Source organism: Lactuca sativa, chromosome 9 (assembly GCF_002870075.4).
Source record: "Lactuca sativa cultivar Salinas chromosome 9, Lsat_Salinas_v11, whole genome shotgun sequence".
NCBI lineage: Eukaryota > Viridiplantae > Streptophyta > Magnoliopsida > Asterales > Asteraceae > Lactuca > Lactuca sativa.
Window position 1 is genome coordinate 104,749,349 of NC_056631.2, and position 23,441 is coordinate 104,772,789.

Here is a 23,441-nt window from a genome sequence, read left to right on the forward strand (position 1 = left end):
TTATATAAATCACATTAAAATATTACAGTGTAATATTTTATTAGAATATTTCACGTACGTTTAAAAAAACGGTAATTGTCTTATTTATTATTTTTTTTAGTAATTAAAGTTTCGAAAATAATAATTAATTTTTTTTTTGAAGTTTTCCTTTTATTTTACATTTTAAAATTATTTTTAGATTTGGTCTCACGGTCTTACAAAATTAGTATGGTCTTAAATGAACTTGAACATATATATATATATATATATATATATATATATATATATATATATATATATATATATATATATATATATATATATATATATATATATATATATATATATATATGGTTAGGTTAATGTGAGACGACCTAATTTTGTGATACCGTGAGACGAAATCGTAGCCATTTATTTTGTAGATAAAAAAACATTTTTTAAAATGAAAAATATTTGAAAATTTTCGAACAAAAAAATTCAAATATTATTTTAGTCATTTTTATTTTCCATAAAAATACCAAAAAAAAATTCTTTTTTTTTTAAATATTCTAATAGAATATTAGAATATTTTACATATCTAATAAATCTAGTAGAATATTTTAACATTCTAAAAATCACATTAGAATATTTACAATGTAATATTCTATTAGAATATTTCACGTATTTTTCAAGAAAACGTTAATTTTATTTATTTATTTATTATTTTTTTTGGTAACTAAAGTGACGAAAATAATAATTAAAAAAAAAAAGAATTTTGGATTTTTTCTTTTATTTTACATTTTAAAATTATTTTTAGATTTGGTCTCACGATCTCACAAAATTAACATGGTTTCAAATGAACATGAACATATATATATATATATATATATATATATATATATATATATATATATATATATATATATATATATATATATATATATATATATATATATATATATATATATATATATATATATATATATATATATATATATATGTGACCGCGCTTAGGAACATTGAAATTCATAATTTTTGGTCAATAATGGTCATTTGTTTATGTTGGTTTGTTATCTTATGGATTTGTTGCTAAACAATTTTGTTTTGGGCAGTTTATGCATTTTGTCAATTCTTTGATGACACGTGTTTCTCACATATTTTCTTTACCGTTTTTCCACCCAATCAGTTTTCGATTGTTGTCATTGTTTTCCAATCTTAATTTTCACCGACATTCCTTCCTTTTATCTCCCCACCGCTTCTTCATCTCGATGCTTTCTTTAGAAGCGATTCAACACCACCATCATCACCGTTTTCTTCAGTTCATTACATTTTCCTCTTCCATGCTTTCTTATCTGGTCACAACCGCCTTCCCATCCTAATTACCTTACACCACTTAAAAAGTGGCTGCTTACAACAACCCTGATGGAGCTGTCGGTTGACTGTTTTTTTTGTGATGATTTCGACAAGGAAGCAAGAGGAAGCAACAACAAAGTGCTTTTGTTGGTGATGGTGCGACGACGTTGGCTGCTGTGGTGGCTGAAGTTAATCGTCAACCATTATCTCCTCAACAACCAACCGCCCACCAATATTGACACTTATGTCGATGCTTCCCACTCTCAAAAAACATCTATATCTCTCTAAACTCATCGACATACTGAAGCTTCACATTCGCTCCTCTAAACCCCTCTCAAAACATGAATCCCCGTCCGTAATTTTTTTTCTATCGACACCACCACCGGGGCACCGTCGAAGCAACGCTGGATTGGGCAGGAACAATGGTGGGAGGTTGAAAACAGTCCATGTTTGATTTTTGTTTCATTCTTAGTTGGATTTGGCCATCAAGTTTGAAAAGGCTGACCTTTGAAGCCCTAATTCATACATAGGAACAACGCCAATGTCAAGTTCCTTTTTTGTTTATTTCCCTCGTTTGTACATGCAGTTTTCCCCGAGTTCAACCTGGTTGGACTTTGGAACTACAATCTTTGCATCAAACGATGGCCACACCAAACACCGATAAGTCTATGTAATGTTTTGAGTTTGATTTCAGACCCAATGCTTCTATTTTTGCACATGCAATCGATTTCCATCATCAAGTGGACCTTCGCCAGCTTCCATTGATATATGGCCTCTGTGTGACTATACATCTGTGCGTATGTTCTCTTTGGTTTAGCAAACGATGTGGTTCGATTGTGCCCTAAATACAACCTCCGCCTAATGCCCACCATCAGCGTCCACATCCAACACCATTTCTGAATCTGTATATCAAAAATAAGTTTTTGATTTTCACGCCAATACATACTCACTTCAACCTACAGTTCGATCGACACCTCCGCCGAACACACATACTTTCTATATATACAAACCTGATAAATTGTGCTTTATTTGCATATTATAATCTCTTTTTTCCCCACCCAGTCATTTGAAGCAAGTATGTTTTCAGATGGTTGTAACTAGAAGTTCACCCTTTTTGATGATTATAACTCCCCACCATGGCTCAATCGACAATCCTCAACCATCGATTCTACATCACCATGACCACCATGAGGTGTAACAATTACCAATGTCGGAATTCCACTTCTTTCACGATGACGATGGAGATGGCTCCATCAACCATACCCATCGATTTTGCGCTTCAACAAAAATATCATTTTGTCATCATTTTAGGAACACAGTATATGGTCGACTGGAAAGAGTCCTTGGAGGCCGCTCATGTGCTTCATGTCATTCTACAACACCCCCCTTCACCCAACACAGTACAATCACGAAATGGTAAAAATATAAGGTAAAGAGTTTCGTCTCTATTCATGCTTCCAGGTAATCAATATTCAGTATTTAGTGATTTTGATTTTGATTTAAGATTTCTCCCAAAACCCAAATTTAAATCAAAACTCAATAGCTTAATATAACATGTTTGATTTACAATTCCGGAAATCTGTAGATCTTACGAGTTTCATTTTACACATAAAAAATATTAATTTTGTGATTTTTTTCCAGATATACATACCTGCTTATGTTGATATTGGAGACACCCACTACCCGATGAAATGTTTCACCCAAGTTTCTAAATTTTCATTCTCAACCATCTTTTCATGCCGGAACTAACTAATTTGTTGGTGGAAATGGTGGTGGAGGTAGTGGTTCATCAATGAAAGAAAGCAATGGAAGCTCAAGGGGTGTAGATGGAGGTGGAGGTGGAGGTGGAGGTGTGTAAGATATGATTGATGCTCTTGCCAGGTTCTTGTAAGCATTATGAATTTTTTCTATGCTTTATACATATATATATATATATATATATATATATATATATATATATATATATATATATATATATATATATATATATATATATATATATATATATATATATATATATTACTTGGCATGTTATAGACGTTTTTGTATAATGATAGCAGAAAGTAGGATCTCATTGAACCAAATCTAAAATTTTTTTATTTCTATCAAACTTGTAGGACCCATATCCTACGACATATGGCTTCTGAGCAGAGATAATTTGGTAAAAGAAGAGTATACCTATCCTGATATGAGGATGATTAACCAATAATAGGTAGACACTCTTAAATAACAATATTAACATAAAAGTTTGGAATTTGGATATAATGCAATAGAAGAAATGTTAGAACCTGAAAGTGAAGCTCTAGCAATCCTAAATCCTTTTGCCAATGCCAAAGTCAAGCTCTAGTTCCGAAATGGTGTCTGCTCCGGAACTCATTGTGTCCGGACCCGAAGTCTAGATGGTGAAGAGAATATTAAGAGTGAAGGCATTCTGGAACAGATTTTGTGTCCGGAATGTTTGTTGTTCCGGAATCAATATTTTGTCTTTATGCATTTAATTTAATTTGTCTTTTGTTTGATTTAATTAGACATAGGAATTAATCTTTTGTCAACTTGGATATTCAGAGTGTCAGATGTAACTCTTTTTTCCAGTCCGATGAGTGTAATCGGTTAGTACCATGTACTTCTTTCTCCTATTTATAGGAGCATTCAATGTTAAATCAATAGATAGATTGTTCAAACCTTTTAGCAATATTTCATTCACTTTCTTTACAACATTTTCTTCGTTCTTCATTTATTAACCCTTGATCTGTATTCTCATTCTTCATTTATGGCTTGATTATTTGTTGAATGCATTAACTCAGACTTGACTGGTCTATCCAGACTTGACTGAAACATTTATTAGCAAGCATACATTGATCTTAAAGTATTAACTAAAGGTTTGAGTTTTCAAACCTGGATATTCAGTGTGTTAGATGTAACTCTTTTGTCCAGTCCTATGAGTGTAACCGGTTAGTATCATGTACTTCTTTCTCCTATTTATAGGAGCATTCAATGTTAAATCAATAGACGGATTGTTCAAAACTGTTAGCAATATTTCATTCACTTTCTTTACAAAATTCTCTTTGTTCTTCATTTATTAACTTTACCTTGATCTCTATTCTCATTCTTCATTTATGGATTGATCATTTGTTGAATACATTAAGTCAGACTTGACTGGTCTATCCAGACTTGACTGGAACATTTATTAGCAAGCAGATGTTGATCTTAAAGTATTAACTCAAGGTTTGAGTTTTTAAACCTTATCCCTGCGCATTAGATCTATTTGTACTCTCAATTGGTATCAGAGCTTGAGTGGTTGTCCTTTGAATCCATAAGATCAGACTATAGTTGGTTTGAAATTACCATGGTGATTCAACCATTTTTGTGTTAAGGATAAAAGTTCTTCTATATACCACTTTTGCTTGAAGATATCTTAACTTCAATGGCTACTTCTAATCCTCAACAAATGATTTCAATGCAAATCACAAATAGCGTGGGTGACCCTACACATGCCCCATTGCTAGTTGTGGAAGAATATGATCACTGGAAAGTTAGAATGGAAAGATTTTTATTAGCTAAAGAGAAAGGTGAAGCTATTTGGAGATCCGTCAAAGAAGGCCCTCATGTTTATATAAGAACAGTTGTAAGAGATGTCGTTGCCCAGATTATGGGTCAAGATGAGACACGTCCAGCCCCTCTGATAGTTGATGATATTGAGAAGTTGCATGCCGATCAAGTTGCCTTCTTTGAAATGTTGTTTGGTGTTCCTCCTTCACTCTTCGAACACATTAAGTTGTGTAAATAAGCAAAAGAAATTTGGGACACTCTCCAAGATTTGATAGAAGGTTCGAAAACATGAAAGACAAGCGTCTAACTTCAGTTGTCAAGGACTTTGACACCTTCACTACCACTCCTGGTGAGTCAGTGACCTCAGCCTCTAACCGTTACCGAATCGTAGTCAACAACATGACTGCGCATGGGATTGTCCGAACTCCCTTGGAATACAATCTCAAGTTCTTTAACAGCCTTGGTAAAGCTTTATCAACTTTTTGATGAACTTCAAGGACACGAATCTAATGTTGCTCCGACCATAAGGGAACTCTCCGGAGGTCCTCTTGCTCTTGTCAGTTCCTATGAACCAACCATTCCAAACCCTTCCACCTCGGATCCTTTCAAACCAATTATTCCATCTGTTCAATCGTCCTTACCTGTCTTACCCACACAAAACTATCCTGTTGATGATTCCGAAGCTATAGACTCTATACTCCGTTTCCAATAGGAATTTGCTCTACTCTCCATGAAATACAAACGTCCTTTCAATCCATCTTACAAACCATACCAAAATCGATTCCATGATCCTCACCAAAATAATCCTCAACCATACTCTCCTCCGAAATCTCAAACAACTTCGGAAAATCCTCCCTCATACAAACCGAACATCTCAAAACCAAACTCTACTTCAGAACCACCGCAGAATCCAAAATCCGACAAGCCAAAAATTGTGTGCCACAAGTGTGGACATGCAAAACACTTAGCAAAAGATTTCTTGGCTGAAGCTCTGCAAGAACCAAAGATAAAGGACTCTGCATACTATGCCCAAAGAGCTCAAGAGATGGCAGAAAGTGAAAAAGCTTTTCTAACAACTGTATCAAGAGATGCAGAAGGATATTGGTCATCTGGAGATGACGATGACATGGTAACTAGAAGAAAAATGTGCTTGATGAACCACACTACTGCTACATGGCCACTAACGATCCACCTGGTCGAAACATCGTTCAGCAGGTAAAATCTATGATTACTGATAATAATTTTGATTTGTCTCTTTGTGAACCTTACCTAACCCAGATCCAAATAGATATGAGCACCATTTATAAAGCCTATGAGTCTGCCATAAAAGCCAGTGAGAAGAAGGAGTGTAAATTAAATCGTCTTAAGTTACGTTTTGAGGATATGAAGTTAAAAATCGAATCTTTAGAGCATAAGCTTGTAATGTCAAAAGATGAATGTATCATTTTAAAAGACAAATATAAAATCATCTATTTTGAAAGAAACATGTTAATTTCTAATAACAAACGTCTCAATACAAAAATAAATGTCTTGCATAATGCCATCGACATACTTGAAGCAAATCAACGAATGACTCATAACTTTTTTCATCCGTGGTCAAAAGCACCTGGTCTCAGAAGCAAGTCTCTGAAACCAATTGCTCGTCCCTAGAAGGAATTGCAAAATTTGACATTCATGGGAGAGGTTCCGAAGATCAAATATTCGGACACCGCTGTTTCTCCCTTGTCACATCTTCTTGAGATCACATACCACTTTACATCCTTAATTCCTGAGTTTCAACCCATAGTTGTTAAGAATCTCGATTCCACGCAATTTCCGCCTCTGATAAACCTGGACCTGAATTGGACCTCTAGTACTCAAAATTCTGGTGTTCAAAATCTGAACCTTAGCCCTCCTAACAACTGTGTTGTTGAGGAAATCTTTCCGGAATCAACTTCTTCTAAACCATTAGAGTGTGTTTAGGCATCCGTAGATAGTGAAGTCAATGAGACAATCTCATGTGATTCTGAACCACATGTAATTTCAAAAACAAATATGGTTCCCATTAAGCCTGTGTTCAACAATCCTTCTGTAGGCCAAACTTCAAAACCCTTGTCTCAATCCAAAAGAAAGCCAATGTTAAATATGAAGGATATTGTAGATCCCAAAGTGGAAGCTCGAAATGCTCACAAAAAGGAAGTTAAGACTAGACAAAATTCAAGACTCCTTGAGAACTTCAAAAAGAGTGTATCTCGGAATTCTCATTCATCAACCCATAGTCAAAACTCCTTCACACCCACTAAGGTCTTCAAAAGGCCTTCTAACTCTCTCAGTCATGTAGAACCAAAGAAAGTGGCCAGTATCAATCAGCCCAAATCTTGTGTGAATACCATGTCCGTCCAAAACACCTCTCCTCAGATTGTTTCATCCGCGTTCATTGCTAAATCTGATGGCATAATTTTTAAACCCAAATTTTCAAAAACCAATGTGTCATTAAGCAAATCAAAAATTGTTGAGAAAACAAAATTTTCAAAATCTTCAAAGCAACATCTTGTATGGAAAGTCAAATCTCACATTGATACAACACCAGTTCCAATGGTCACAATTGTTCCCACCACTTTGGAAACTTAAAGTTTGAAGAACACTATTTCTAACCCTCAAGTCACTGAATATGACTACTAGATAGATGAAAAGACATTAAACTTTTGTCTGTTTCCTAACAACTCGAGAAACATTCCCAGGAAACTCAAAGTTGTTTCTAAGTCATAATCAAAGTCCAAAGCCCGTGCCTATGTCCCTAAACCTAACTCGGAGCCTAAAAGCTCCACCACTCAGTAATTTTGCAGGCACTTTGTGCTTTGGAGCAAGAAACAATATGGCATATTTATAGTGCTTGCTCCATGCACAAGATGAGGCAAAAAGCTTTTCTGCGGGATCTCACTCCAAATGCTGGTTACGTGACATATGGAAAAAAATCTAATTCTCAAATTCGTGGTTATGGAATTCTCACCAATGGAAATTTATCTATCTCAAATGTGGCCTATGTAGCTGATCTGAAACATAATTTGATAAGCGTTGTTCAGCTCACTGATTCAAATCGACGTGTTTAATTTTGAAAGAAGCACAACTATGTAATGACTGAAGACCCAAAAGAATGTTTAATTAAGTCAAATCGCAACAAGAACATGTACCCTCTCGACATCAACATGATTATTGGAAACCGCAACTCTGCCTTCTCTCTAAAGCTGTTCTTGACATTAGTTGGTTATGGCACCAAAGGCTCGCTCATCTAAACTTTCGGTACATGAATGATCTCGTATCCGGTGAAATGGTGAGAGGTTTACCTCTTCTCAAATTTGAAAATGATCATTTGTGTGCTGCTTGTGAGTGTGGAAAGAAATCGAAGAAGGGTCATCCTGTTATTATAGAAAATTGAATCTCGGAACCATTAGAGCTTCTACACATTGATCTTTGTGGACCATCCACTATAGAGAGTCTTCATCATAAAAAGTACATTCTTGTGATTGTTGATGACTTTATAAGGTTCACCTGGGTCTTCTTCCTAAGGCTGAAATCAGAAACAACCTCTGAACTCATCATTTTTATCAAAGGAATAGAAGTTCTCATTAAACTCCAAGTTACGAGAATCCGAAATGACAATGGCTCAGAATTCACTAACTCCACCATTGAGAAATTCCTCACCGAGAAAGGAATTGACCACAACTTCTCAGCTCCTTACATTCCACAACAGAACGGTGTAGTTGAAAGACTCAACATAACTGTTGTTGAAGCTACTCGATCCATGCTAAACTTCACAAATCTACAACTCTATCTCCGGGCTGAAGCAGTATCAACTGCCTGCTTCACTCAAAATAGAAGTATCATCAATCAACACCTCAACATGACACTGTATGAAGCAATGAATTGTTGGAAGCCAAGTATTTCGTTTCTCCATGTCTTCGGATGTCGATGTTTCATCAAAAACAATCGTGATCAGCTAAGAAAGTTCCAACCCAAAGCTGATGAAGCAATATTTCTTCGGTACTCTTCAAAGTCAAAAGTGTATCGAGTTCTCAACCTTCGAACTCGAGTTATTGAAGAAAGTTTTGATGTTACCTTCGATGACAACTTCATTCGGAATTCTGCTCCCTCGCATGTCACAACTCACACTATGGAGTCCGGTGCTCCAACCTCAGAATGTCTGAATGTTCAGATAATTCATGAAGTTGATTTTGAAAATCTGTTTGGACCTTCTGAAACAACACTTGATTCGGAATTTCATTCAAGTCAACCTTCATCATCTATTCTTATCTCATGACCTGTTTTCGGTCCTCTACCCTCTCTTTCTTCATTTGATTCTAAACCGATTCAACCTTATCAGGTTGAGGGGGAGAACGGTCAACCCTCACTTGAATCAAATGTAGACGGATTTCTTGATGCAACCGCGAAATTTGACTCCAATCCAATCATCAATGATGACAACAAAAATTTATTTGAGTTCCCTTTCGATGACGATGTAAACCTCTCCGCTTTAGAAGTTCATGGGGAGCATCACCCTCAGATTCAAACCATTCAGGGGAAGCAACTCAATCCTACTACTGATATTAGATCATATGTTGCACACGAACTTCCAAGATTACTTGCTTGGACCAAGGATCACCCTCCAAACCAAGTTATTGGAAACCCTAATACTGGTGTTCAAATTCGCTCTGCCACAAGTGTTCAAAATGAATGTCATTTTTCGGCATTTATCTCCATGGTTGAACCCAAATCCATTAAGGAAGCATTAGAGCATGCTGACTGGATTACAACCATGCAAGAAGAATTGGCAGAATTCGATAGAAATGAAGTATGCTCTCTCGTGCCTCCTCCTCCAGATCACCCTATTGTTGGTACTAGATGGGTATTTTGCAACAAGTTAGATGATGCAGGATTTATTATTTGAAATAAATCCAGATTAGTGGCTAAAGGATTTACTCAGATCGAAGGCCTCGACTACGATAAGACTTTTGCTCCTGTTGCACATCTTGAAGCCATCAGAATCTTTCTTGCTTATGTTGCTCACAAAGGCTTCAAGGTTTGCCAAATGGACGTTAATATTGTTTTCTTAATGGTAAACTTGACACTGAAGTATATCTTCAACAACCTCCTGGTTTTGTTAATCTCTCATTTCCGAACTACTGCTACAAACTTAGGAAGGCAGTCTATGACCTTAAGCAAGCTCCTCGCGCACTTTTAGAGTCTACAGTGTATTAGAGTCCTTTCTAGAAAATCCTATATTTTCTAATTAAAAGCAGTCTTCTACCAAGAATGGATAGAGTTATGTTGTAAAAAGGTAGTTTTCCCTTAAACACTATCATTATCAAAATACGGGAAATGATTTTAAAGAAAGTAGGAGAATATCAGGGAAAATAACATATGTCTCAGCAGTGAAGACTGCTGACTAAGGCAAAAGGAATCATACACTCCAGGAGAGTATCGAATGAACGACACGCCTGACTCAGTCTAACAAAAAAGAGACACAGACCCCAGACTGTATCAAATGAAAGATACAGTTAGCAAGGTCTAAAACAGTGAATACAGACCCTAGACAGTATCAAATGAAAGATACAGCTAGCACAGTCTAAAACAGTGAATACACCTAGACAATATCAAATGAAAGATAAAGCTAGCACGGTCTAAAACAGTGAATACAGACCCTGGACAATATCAAATGAAAGATACACCTAGCACGGTCTAAAACAGTGAATACATACCCTAGACAATATCAAATGAAAGATACAGCTAGCACGGTCTAAAACAGTGAATACAATGTTAAAACCCGTTACCTTAAGGCCATGAATTATAAGGCAAACCCGAGATACTCGTAACCATACTGATAGACACTAGAGAACTTGACGCCCTGCAAGCGTCGGTGTAAGTATGACATTTGTCACCCCTTGGCTTTGTAGGCCGTGGACTGTAGCTAGCAGTCAGGGTGCGGGGGTGTCAATCCCGTATAGATCTATACACACAATGTCCACGCTCCCTACAAGAGACTCTGGTTACCAACTTGATAACGGAGAAGGCCGTGTACTGAAGATGTATCTCGTATAGTGAGATCTGATGTAAAATATTGGACTAATGATAGAGACTCACAACTGAACTGACTAATGTAAACCTATATGTCTATGCTTGTATACATACTATATAACTAATGATCAAACGACCTTCGGGCGGACATCCGATCCCACCAGACCACATCTCAACAAAGAAAAGGAAATAGGGAGAACTAGCCTTCCTAAGTCCTTTAAACATTATTTATATAACTTATACAAGCACAGGCATACATTTAACTAAGTAGAAGCATTTAACGAAGTTTAAGTGTTTAACAAGTAGGAGCTTATCGTGAAATAGAAGCGTATTGGGAAGTATAAGCGTATCGTGAAGTATAAGCGTATCGTGAAGTAGAAGCGTATCATGAAGTATAAGCGTGTCGTGAAGTAGAAGCGTATCGTGAAGTAGAAGCGTATCGTGAAGTAGAAGCGTATCGTGAAGTATAAGCGTATCGTGAAGTAAAAGTGTATCCCGAAGTAAAAGTGTTAACAAAGTAGTAGCATTTAACTAAATAGAAGTATAACAAGGCAGTAGAATCTAACGAAGTAGGAGTATAAAACATGGAAGTAAGCTTTGATGAAAAACTTTGGAAAACCTTTACACTTAAGAAAAGCACGACTTAGTATTCTTTAGTAAAATAAGTTTGAAAACCTTTAGAAATCCTTTGAAAACCTTTCATAAACAAGTTTTAAATGAAACTTTGATAAAACATTCAGTGCGAAAGTCAATTTTGAGGAAAGCTTTGAACAAGTAAAGACGTTTTAGAGAACCATTTACAGTATCATACTTGGTAAAAACAGTTAACAGTGTAATAAATCCTTGTGCATGCGGGTTATCAATCACATATGATTGATATGATAACCGGCATGTTTAACTTGTATCCCCCCCATAAAAACATGTAAAAACATTTAAAAGGTTCATTCAGGGGTATGAACTCACCTGATGTAAGTGGATCCGACGAAGGTGCCGGCTGGGTGCTCGATGTCAAGTAAAGACTTGAAAACACTTAGTGACCTATTAACATATGATAACATATATTTACATACAATTAGTAAATATAATACTAATTAAATAAACATACACATCCTAAGGTGCTGAAAACACTTTGATTAAGTGCTAGGGGTGTCCCGGGTAACATTTAAGGGTGTGCATGGCTTGGATAAGGAGTTTACTCTCCTAAAACTCACTTTATATGAGTTCACAGTTGGGAGGCCACACCCCCATGAGTTTACGGCCGTAAACTCATGGGATGAGTGTTTTTGATATCTTTCAAGTCTCATATGGATTTAGAAGTGGTTCTAGGGAATTATACAAGGCCAAAGGGGTGTCTAAGGGTCCAAGAGCTTACTCCCTTGGAGTTCACGGCCCAAAGGCCACTCCTTGGGAGTTTACGGCCATAAGCCCCATGGCTTAGGCCGTGAACTCTTGTGCACCCTCCAATCTTTGATTTTAAGGTCCTTGTTTCAATCCCAACAATTTCTAGTGAAGGTATAGGGCCATTTAGGGGACTTAAACTCTCATTTGACATGGTTTGGGGGAGTTTATGGTCTAAGCATATGCTTGGTCCGTAAACTCTAGTTTGCCCCTCAAATTATGATGTTTAATTGTTCCAAACTCGAAATGGAAATTCCCTAAGTCATATCTCAAGCTTAAACATGATTTGGAAGTGTTTTTGGGCATATTTGCATGGTTAGAGGGTGTTTACGGCCTAAGCATGTGCTTGGGCCGTAAACCCTCTTTTATGCTCTAAAAATTGTTGTTTTGAGGTTAAAACACTTCTAGGCTTAATCCTAAATTAATTTCCAACCTTAAGGAGGAGTTTTAGGGCAAGTTTGGCATCATTTTAGGGGTTTACGGCCCTAGAGTGTTCTTGGGCCGTAAACTCCTTACTCCTTGCCTTCTTGGACGATTTTTGAGCTATAATGACATGTAATGGGTTGTAAAACAAGCTAGGGTGCAAGAACTTACGATTTGGAGGCGGAAACTTGCGGATTTGAGGCGGAATCGAGCTTGATGAGAGAGAGAGAGTAGAGAGAGGAAGTGGGTTTAGGGTGGTAAAAGGGTCCTATGGGGTATTCAACTCCCTATATATATATATGCCATAAGTGTTGCACCTGGTATACGACTACCCGATACTAGTGTTTAAGGAGGTTTAAACTTTTTACCCGGGTTAAATGGTCATAATAAAAATTAATTTTTTTTCCAATCAAATGGAAATGTAAGTTACTTGTCTTTATTTATTTTATCACGATGATAACGACATAAGATATAAATAAATAAATAAATAAAACATTTATTTATTTTCCGACCTCAAATCAACGGAACTTTTATAAAATGGAATATTCCGTTAACGGAAACGGGGTAATATAACGGAATAAAATTTGGGTTGTCACAAATATTTAGGTTCAAACTATGGTGGTCTTCAACTTGATAGAAAAAGCACATCAGGTGGCTGTCAATTTTTAGGTGGTCGATTGGTTAGTTGGTCATCCAAGAAGCAGAACTGCATTGCTCTCTCTACAGCCAAAGGAGAATACATTGCTGTTACCAGCTGTACCTCTCAAGTTCTATGGATGAAGTCTCAACTTTTAGATTATGGTTACCGTTTTCAACGAATTCCTATCTACTATGATTCTCAAAGTGCCATTGCAATTTCTCACGATCCAATTCAGCACTCTATGACGCATCACATTGATATTTGGTACCATTTCATAAAAGATCATGTTTTAAATGACAATATTGAACTCATTTTTGTTCCATCTGACTATGAAATTGTTGATGTCTTTACTAAGGCAATAAACGAAACCAAATTCAATGGTTTTCTGAACAAGATGGGTATGATGATGCCTGATCCTCATTTCTTTCAAGAGACTTGCTTTCTCTGATGGTAACATCTGTTAGAAAATTGGTTTCGAACTCAAAACTCCTTTTATCTCGGAACTATTGTCTCTCGGAATACATAGGATCATTTGACTTGTCTTTATCTCTAACCACCACTTGATTTTCTTAGTTGTACAGCTCATCCTGATTATTTGTTGTTCTAAGTCCACATAGTCATCTTAATCACATTTTGCATCTCGAAATATACTTCATAAAGGCATCCCGAAATTCCACTCCGAAAAGGTAGTGTATTCTATACTTCGGAATTTTCAAACTCTCACTCCGGAAGTTTTTCAAACCTTGTTCCGGAATGTCTTGCAAATATTTTTCTTGAAAATCTTTCAATTTTCACTCTGGAACTCTAATTACCCTTTCGGAATTTTGCTCCGAGTTCTTCTCTCAAAATTTACTCCGGATTTTTCAAATTTTTACTGCAGAATCTCAAACTATTTTTTGACTCCGGAATTTCTAAACTTCACTCTCGACTGATCTTATTCCGGACCATTTCCTCATTTTTTTATCCGGAACTCAACCTTTTACCTTCCGGATCTTAAACTGTCTGGAATCGATCATTCAAAAACCAAGAGTCAATAAGGTGAAATGTTTTTCTTGTAACAATAACTTTTAAAGATCCTTATATTCCTTGAAATTTGTGCCATTATCTCACGTCTCCAAAAGCAACCATCAAATCGTCGTTTGGGTATTCCTTTCTAAGCTCTAAAACATCCCTACCTTTCTTTTCCCAAATCAACTCATTACTAAAAATGGTTATCCATTAAATGTTACCCGGTTTGGCTTCGGATCCTTATCATTACCTTTCTTAACCCGACCCGTTTCACTTACCTATATAAACCCTTCTAAACTCTCTTTTACCTCTTTACATGCTCAAACCCTCCAAAACTTCAAAATTTCATGTGTTCGTTGTGTTCTTGAAGCTCTCATAACTACTCATCAATGACGTACCAATCTTCATCCCAAAAGCTTGGTGCAACCTCCTCCACACCAAAGAAGATTGCCCCCAAGAAGAAATCATCCAAAGGTTCATCCTTATCTCAATCACGCGAGTCGTTTCTTAGGAATACGACTCAACTTTTCTCGATGAATCATTTGGATTTCGATGAACCCATTAGGGTAATGATTGCGTTCATTGCAAACCATCCCATATCCATCCCTCTCACCAAAATCCCAGATCCCCCTCTACCACTCAGTCTCTTGCACATCGCCTTCTTTAGAATCAAAATCGTCGATGGTGTACTCGAAACCAAAATCACGGCTGATAGGATCGTGCCAATCCACAAATCGACGTTTCTGAAGGCTATGGTGTGAAAGAAAACCCCAAGGGGTTTAAGGTACAAGAACCCACTGCAGAAGAATTTCAACTGTTCTTGAACCATATTGGGTACAACCAGGACTACAAGGCAAAATACTTTAAGAAATCAGCTATTTCCGGACTGTGGACCGTACTAATGCACTTCATCGTTCAAGGGCTATCCAGAAAACATGGTGGTACGGACACCCTAAGCAAGGACTGGCTGTATGTGGTATACAACATCTATTCCGGACGCGACAATGCTGTTGATCTTCCGGAGGTGCTGTGGCAGGACTTCTGGAAATTTGCAATAAAAAGGAAGACTAATGAGAATTCAAGTCCTAGGTTCTGGGCTTTGACAATTCAACAACTATACAAGGAATGATTACAACCCATTTTGATCTGCACCATTCCGAAGGAGGTATATCTAACTTTTAAAACTATCAAACATTATAGAGTTCTGGACCAATCATCTTTTGGTCCGGTTAGACGTCTTCCAGACCACATGTTGGCCCTAATCCCTTCCGACTCCATTTTTATCAAACATCATTTAGAGTCGTCGATTGTGTTTGACCCAACACAGCCTGCCCCAGTCTCTGTTGATCCCATTCCGGAAAAGGCCACTCCTTCTGTGTCCGAACCAAAAATTAAAAAGTCTGCCAAAAGGAAGACTTCTCCTTTAAAGCCAAAGCCTAAAAAGAAAACCAAAGTCAGTTCCTCCTCTCAACAGGAAGGAACTCATGACATTCAGGCTGATTATGGCCTTCTGAACACCCCTCCCATCCACTCATCCGAGGTACTCCTCAATGTTTCAAAAACACATGCATACACTCACGGGGAGTGTGCACAAAATCCACCCTCACATTCTCAAAAAGGTGATGCCAGTGTTGAACAAGGTTCTTTGGCCCCTAGAACAAACCCACGTGTCATGCACATTTGTTATCCCAACTCCTTCCACACACACACACACACTGCGGAACCTCTGTTCCGAACCCCAAGCATTCCGAGGTTGGAGCTGTCCCTCCAACCTCAGGTGCCTCAACTGTGCTGATACCTGATAAGGGTACAAGACGACCAGGAACTAATGATCCATTATGGAAAGACTTTGTGAACACGACACACTCAAGGCATCCGGAACTCACAAGATCACAAGTTGAAGCCACTCTCATCTCTATGCGAAACCGGTCCGTTCAAAGCAACCTTCCTTATGTTGTTCCTATAGATGAGCTTTCTGATCTTGAGTTTGATGGGTTTTAGTATACTACAACATCCTATGGTGCACATACAACCCTAAATACCTTGGATCTATGCTTTCACTAATTATACATGCAAATGGAATCCAAGGCATTAAACCTATAACTAGCATACATTTTCATATACCACATAAGATACTAGTTAGAGTAACATACCTTTTGTGTTGTAGCTTGATTCCATGGAGCTTAAGAGCCTAGTGCCCCAAGTGTGACACCTCAAATGGTTCACACAACACCACCAACAACTTGGAATAACTTGAGAGAGAAGTTCTTATGCTCAAATTGGCTAGTCCTCTTCCTTAGGGCCGATTTCTTGAGCCATGGGGTCCTTATATATTGTGGCTATTAGGGTTACACCATGTAACTCATGACCTTCCATATTCTTCATGCTCCATGGGTTAAAAACTCCATGGAGTATGCATGGGTTTAGCCCAACATAAAGGACTATGGATCATAAGCCCACATATATAAGAATGAATGATTTACACAATCAATCCCCATATATTTAATTAGTGTCTTTTGATCACAAAATTAATTTCAAATTAATTCTTGATCAATACTAATTAAATAATATGATTTCATATTAATATATTAGAACTTATAATATATTAATAAGTCATAAATATCCTTTTCTCACAACAGTCTATCCAAATTGTTCCGATGCCATGCAACCCAAATGGACCAAGCCAAATTGGGTCAAGTACATACCAATTATAGTTATGGACTTAGACACTAATCCAACAGTCTCCCACTTGGATAAGTCTAAAACTATTATTGCAAGTATGACTCCAAAACCCGAATAGCAATCGTAGCTCTTAAAAGATGCTCTCAAACTCTGAACAAATCAATGACGCATCGATTAGATAAGGGATCATATATTCCTCCATTCTAGATATCATATGGACTGAGACATGGATTGTAATCATTCTATCTGTCCATATGTTGTTTCCTGATTTCCAATTTATAACGATTGACTAATTGAACAAATCAAATTAGTCCGGGCCCGACCGAGCACTTACATTTGTCATCACTAAATCATCGAGGGGCCCACAGATATCGCTTTTTATCCCTCCAAGAGTAAAAGGAATGGATAAACTTCGACTCAGATGCTTGTTCTACTACTTGTTGAATCACAAACAAAGGCACGTTTTATAATATCGAGTTACCAATGTGTTTTCGTACAATCAATGTATAACCAACTCATAGTCAACAACTCATATCTCTAGGTTTGAAGAATATAAGATATTATCATCTCATGATCACTCGTGATAAAATCCATGAAGTGAGTCAAATGAGCATGGATTTAATCCAATACTCGAATCTCATTCCAGGAACACTCATGAATGTTGCAACAACTTTTGCTATGTCTAAACACTTTAGACATCTACAAACCCAATTCATGACAGTCTTAACTTAATACCTACTTGCAACATATTATCGACTGTGGATGGATTAAATAACTTAGTCATTTGGGAAGAATGACCTAGTTGTTCTGGAAGTCAAAACATGCAAAGTGAAACACAAGAATAATCGAATCCAATATGGTCTCAAAACTTATGAATATAAATAAAACACCTTTTATTTATCCCTATATTGATTACACATTATTAACTATATAATGTTTCGATTTATCAACCTAATAGTTGAATTAAAACAATAGTCATGCCATGCTCCAAGCATGCACACTATGTTTGTCCAAACAATAGCTATGTCATACTCCAAGTATGCACACTATGTTTGTCTATGATCCTTACTTTGTGAAATAGAGCAACTGAACATCATTTCAATGATGCTCATTTAACAATCCCAATCCTTATTGTAAATGTAAGAATTCCAAATTCCTACCATTTACCGAAATCTGTTAGATTCTAAACATATAAACATTGATCCTCTTGTAATGACTATGCACAAAGTCACAAAGACTTGTCAACAGACATTACAGAGTATTCCAATAGAGATCAATTCCTTGGAAACAAAGTCTCAAATTCAAAGTACATTCCTTTGAACTTCCTTCTTGCATTAAGTTTTCTAATCTTACACAGATTTTAATGAATATCTTCCTCCTATGGAAACATTTCCACATTCCCATTTTGACTATCACTTCTGAACAAGAGTTGCCTCTTTTCAGAATATTTCAATATGGTCCTTTCAAAAATTTACACCATACTTCCAACTGTCCATGAGCAACTAATCTTTGGTAAACCTCAGATTGTCCTCGACAATTCCTTAATCATTTTGGTCATATCAAATTCTATACCTATTTCCTTCTTAATGCCCTAGGCATTTGGAAAATTTAGAAATGATAAATATTATAGCACATGTAATCGATCCTATACCCGAAGCATATGGGACACAATTCATGATGTCTCACATAAAGGCATGATCCTAGACCAGTCTTTTGCTACAATATTTTTTATTTGTCATGTTTTCATAATTCGACTATGAAGAGGGATGCCGTAATCACAATATCGAATTTTGAGAACGCAATATATATAGAATTTCCTTATGTTGAACCATTCCAACATAAAATTCATATATATATATATATATATATATATATATATATATATATATATATATATATATATATATATATATATATATATATATATATATATCCTTGACTAAAGATGATTAAAATCTCAATCTAAGTTTTTAGAATTGAAATGAAGTATAATTTCCTCTCCCTTAATTATAGCAAAACAACTTTTCCCAATTGAAACTTTTGTTTTCTATAATTAACATTGCTAACTTGCCACACCTAACATAATAATCAAGCTCCCACTAACATGATAATTATTAGCGTAAGACTTATGCTCCCACTAGCTTTGACATGTACTCAAAAATCAGCTGGACTTCTAGAAATCAATACTTTATTGGCTTTCTTACCAAAGTTTAGATTTTTGATACGAGATGCTTTGATAAAACTTTATCAATAACATAGACCTTTTCTTAGATAGCTCACATGCGTGTCTAAACAATTTGTAGAACTATGAAAAGGGATGACATAATTATAGTCTCAATTATTTAGACTTTTTCCATTTCCTACACGCTCCACTAACGACTTTGAGAAGGAAAATATCACAATTGCTATCTAATTAAAATCTAGTTAGTGAAAGTGTTTACTCACCATCATTTTCATGAATAGAAGAGAAACCTTATGACACTTAGATTTCTATAGTGTATGTGTTCGTATCCATGTGAATTTGTCATAACCGCAAGAGGAGGTTAGTGACAAATCCAAACTCATATGGATTAAAATTGTTTCAATCTTAACTTCTTGCCACCTAGAAGCACACGGGCCTACCATTGATTCCAAGTAGTTATGCAAACAACTGAGAACTCACAGAACTCACATGCATAGTTAACTTTAACTGGAATGGGCACAGAAACAAGAATATTTTAACACGATAAACTATAAACCTCAAGTCGTGTGCTAGTGATAAACAACAGGTTTTATTCTTGATTAGTTCTTGAAACTTTTTTCAAGATCTTTAAGTCTCCCACTAACCTCTTGACATATAAGATTCTCTTGTCAAGAACCATTCTTTGACAAAGCAAATATTCAAGAGTTAGTGCGGATTCTTATCAAGATAAACACTTTACTCAATTGGTCTTAGTTGGTCTTTGTTTTATCCAAAGCATCACAACTTACCAATTTCAAATGTACAAGAGTAAGAAGCCATTTTACTCAGCATTTGACAAGTGTTATAAACCTTCTAAGGATTATGTCACTCAAATTACAATCTTGGAGTATGACTCCAAGACTCAGTTTTGGAACGAAGTATGACTTATCTTTTTGATTTATCCAATTCAACAATTCACGATTCCTCTTCTTTGTCAAACAAATGCACTAAGATGTACTTAGAGAATCAATTGTGATATGGTTTCATAACCACTAAGATAATCATAAAACAAGATACTCGAGTACTCTCCTATCTTTTCAGATTGGAGAAACTTTTATCTTTATCCCTAATTTGATTCTTCTTGTTCGTTCTGCCTTATATTGAAAGTTTTCCAATGTTTCAGAATTACACTTAAACTTGTAAGTATTACCATATTTATTAAACTTTAGTAAATCATGACGAATAGCCTTATCGTTCTTTGTGGCAGACCTGATCAGCGCACAATGAAGTGTACTCGATCTCCTAGTCCTTCACTTGACTCACACGAACAAGTGAACAAGTGTCACACCCCCGAACCAGACGGCGGAAACGTCCGGGGGTTGTTGTGACTCAATTGAATACCATCACAATGAATATACATGAAACATAACATCATTTATCACCAAACATTTGAATATTACAACTGATAGTGTTTACATCCATTACATTGTTCCATAATATTACATGCCCCAAAAGTAAATTGTTCGTTACTAATTAAACAACAGCAAAACATCATAGAGTACAATTCTTCCTTCACTTTATCTGTTACCTGAAAATACAAGTATTTTGAAAAACGTCAACATATGAAATGTTGGTGAGTTCATAAGTAATGTTTGAAATCCAATGTTTTGTATTGTTTTGAAAACCACCAGAAAATCCGATATTTTCTGAAAATAGTATAGTATAAAAGGTGTGAAGATCCATAAGTATGCTTGTTTGTTTCTATAAATGTAAGTGTACGATTTGTAAAACTTGGTATGTAGTTCGTAGGTGTAATAATTGAAAACCCTAGGAAAACCCGATGTCTTCCTATCACTTCGCTTTAGTTAGTTTAAGTGTTGTTATTTCGTTACGACAGGTGTATTTGTTGAGCTCCGGAGACGTTGGATTAATAGTGGATTGTGAATTGTTGTAACATACATTAATGAAAACGACCAGTTGACAACCGTACAAACGATCCCTTAGGCGTCACTTGCACTTATTCACTTAACCCAACCCCCCGGACTCATGTAGCCCCACTACCGAGGGGAAAAAGAGGGTGCGAAGCCCCGATATTTCCCTACGTCGTTCAAGGCTATAGTAAATGCGAAGGGCCCTTAGCCCAACTCGCATTGGTGAATTCTCGACTTCGCTAGCAGTACCGAAGGACCCTTGGGGACCAGCAGCATGTTTGCCATTGAAAGTCCTTTTACACGGAATTAAGTCGTATTAGACCCAACTACATGTAAGCAAATTTCCTTCGGGCCTAAAGATCATGTCATTGGGCTAGCTAGGCCCAACAAGCATGATTTGAAACTTTTGGGCCCAAGGACGGAGTGTCGACGTCTAGTGTATTTCCGCGTGTGTATTGAGTTTTCGAGATTTCCATGTGTGTATTGAAGTATCGCCGCGTTAGTAGTTTCGGATTTGTTATTGATTCGAGACCGAATCAATTCGTTTGATAACGATTTTTGGTGTTGTAGGTGTATCGTATTTCGCCGATAGTTGAGGTACTAGCATTTCATTGTGTCAGGTTCATTGCTTAAGACATTAATCTTTTACATTTTTCAGACCCTTCTTTTTAGATGAATTTACACTTTTGGACCCTTATATAAAATAATTTATATTTTAGTCCCTAAGCCATTTTTCTTGACACTTTAGTATCAAAACTTATAGAAAAAGTATTTTTCAGCTCAAAGCTTTTTGAAAAACAGTTTTAGTCCCTCAAAATGAAACTTTTTCGGCTGGAACCTTCATTTTCGCAAATTTTACACTTTTGGCCCAAAATAGAGAATTTTTGCATTTTTGGTCCCTTTTAAATGTGAAAAGCATTTTTAACCCTTGAAATGGACTTGGGACATTAGTAGTCCCCTGTTTTACAGGAAAACGCATTTTCAGCCCCTCAACTTTGAAATTTTCGCATATTGGGCCTTATTGGGCCGAAAAGTTCTCTTTTAGCCCATTAAGTTTAGAAATTTACATTTTAAACATTCTAAAGTGTATATTTCTGGAAAATTTCTTTTATGAAACTGTTTTGACACATCTTAACCTCCAGAATTTGTATTTTGACATTTTGAGCCCTTAAACTTCATATTTTTAGCATTTTAAGTCAAAAAAAAAGTGATTTTTAGCCCAAGATGTTCATCTAAACCATCTTGGTTATTTTTCTAGTAATGACTTATGTATAATGTTATGTTTTAGCACTTGATTCATGCATCATAATACAAATCTCGATTTTTAGGTCCTTTTGACTAGTTTCAACACCATAAACACACAAAAGTATGTAAATAAACATAGAAATCATACAAGGCATACACATAATGATAGATCTACACATTTGCTTGTATTCTACCCCCACAAAACTTATAAAAACCGAAAATAAGGGGGTATGAAGCTAACCTTGGGTGTGGTTTCGGTTTTGGAGAGAAGATGGAAGAAAAATGAAGTGATTTTTGGCCCTATCACCTTTCCTTGGTAGATCTCGAGTTTGGTGACTTCTAAGGTGCATGATCACAAGTTGGAATAGATTTAGAAGAGATTTTTGATGGAATGAAGTAGCTAGATCATGGATTAGTCATCAACTTACCTTAGATGATGATTTTGTGGGAAAAGCCTCCTTGAGAAGCTCTTGATTCTCGAAATTTTTGAAGAAGGGGGGAGGAGATGTTCTTCAAGATTTAGAGAGAGTGGAATAGATTTTTGTGTGTGTGTGTGTGTGTTGTGTTTGGCCGAGAGCAAGAAGAAAGAGGAGAGAAAGGGTTGAGTTGACATTCCTTGATGCATGTTGGTCCATGCATGGAGATATGTGGGATATAAGTGAGGTGGCATGTATTAAGTCAACTCCTTTCTCATGGGCTTGCCTTGGGCCGAGATTTGGGAAGGAAGAAAAGATTTTTGGGCTTTATTGCCCCTAAGCCCACATAGGAGTTAAGTTGGATGATTTTTGGCCCAAAAAAATATAATATGATTTTTACACTTTGTTGGGCTAGTTTAGGTTAATCATGGTTCATAATTTTTAATTCATTTCATTCTTGGCTCAATATGGCCCAAAATGTTGAAAAAAATGGGTGTGGGTCCAATTAGATCCCATGATAGTCAAATTGGAGGCTTATTGGTCCAATGAGTCCAATAAGGAAATCCTAGTCCAAAATGGACCTAACAAGAACTTCTAGGGTTTCCAATTGCTTGTTGACTATTTGT

The 23,441-nt window shown here is 36.3% G+C and overlaps 2 long non-coding RNA genes across 2 annotated transcripts; one reads left to right on the top strand and one right to left on the bottom strand.

The window, feature by feature from the left end:
* Positions 1-1,267: 1,267 nt before the first annotated feature.
* Positions 1,268-3,094, bottom strand: LOC122196207 (uncharacterized). The gene is made up of 2 exons (XR_006187555.2): positions 2,963-3,094; positions 1,268-2,697 (listed from the first exon to the last, which is right to left on the bottom strand). It is a non-coding gene; the product is annotated as an uncharacterized LOC122196207 (long non-coding RNA).
* Positions 2,601-3,986, top strand: LOC111905575 (uncharacterized). The gene is made up of 3 exons (XR_002854944.3): positions 2,601-2,740; positions 2,953-3,198; positions 3,429-3,986. It is a non-coding gene; the product is annotated as an uncharacterized LOC111905575 (long non-coding RNA).
* The last annotated feature ends 19,455 nt before the right edge of the window (positions 3,987-23,441 follow it).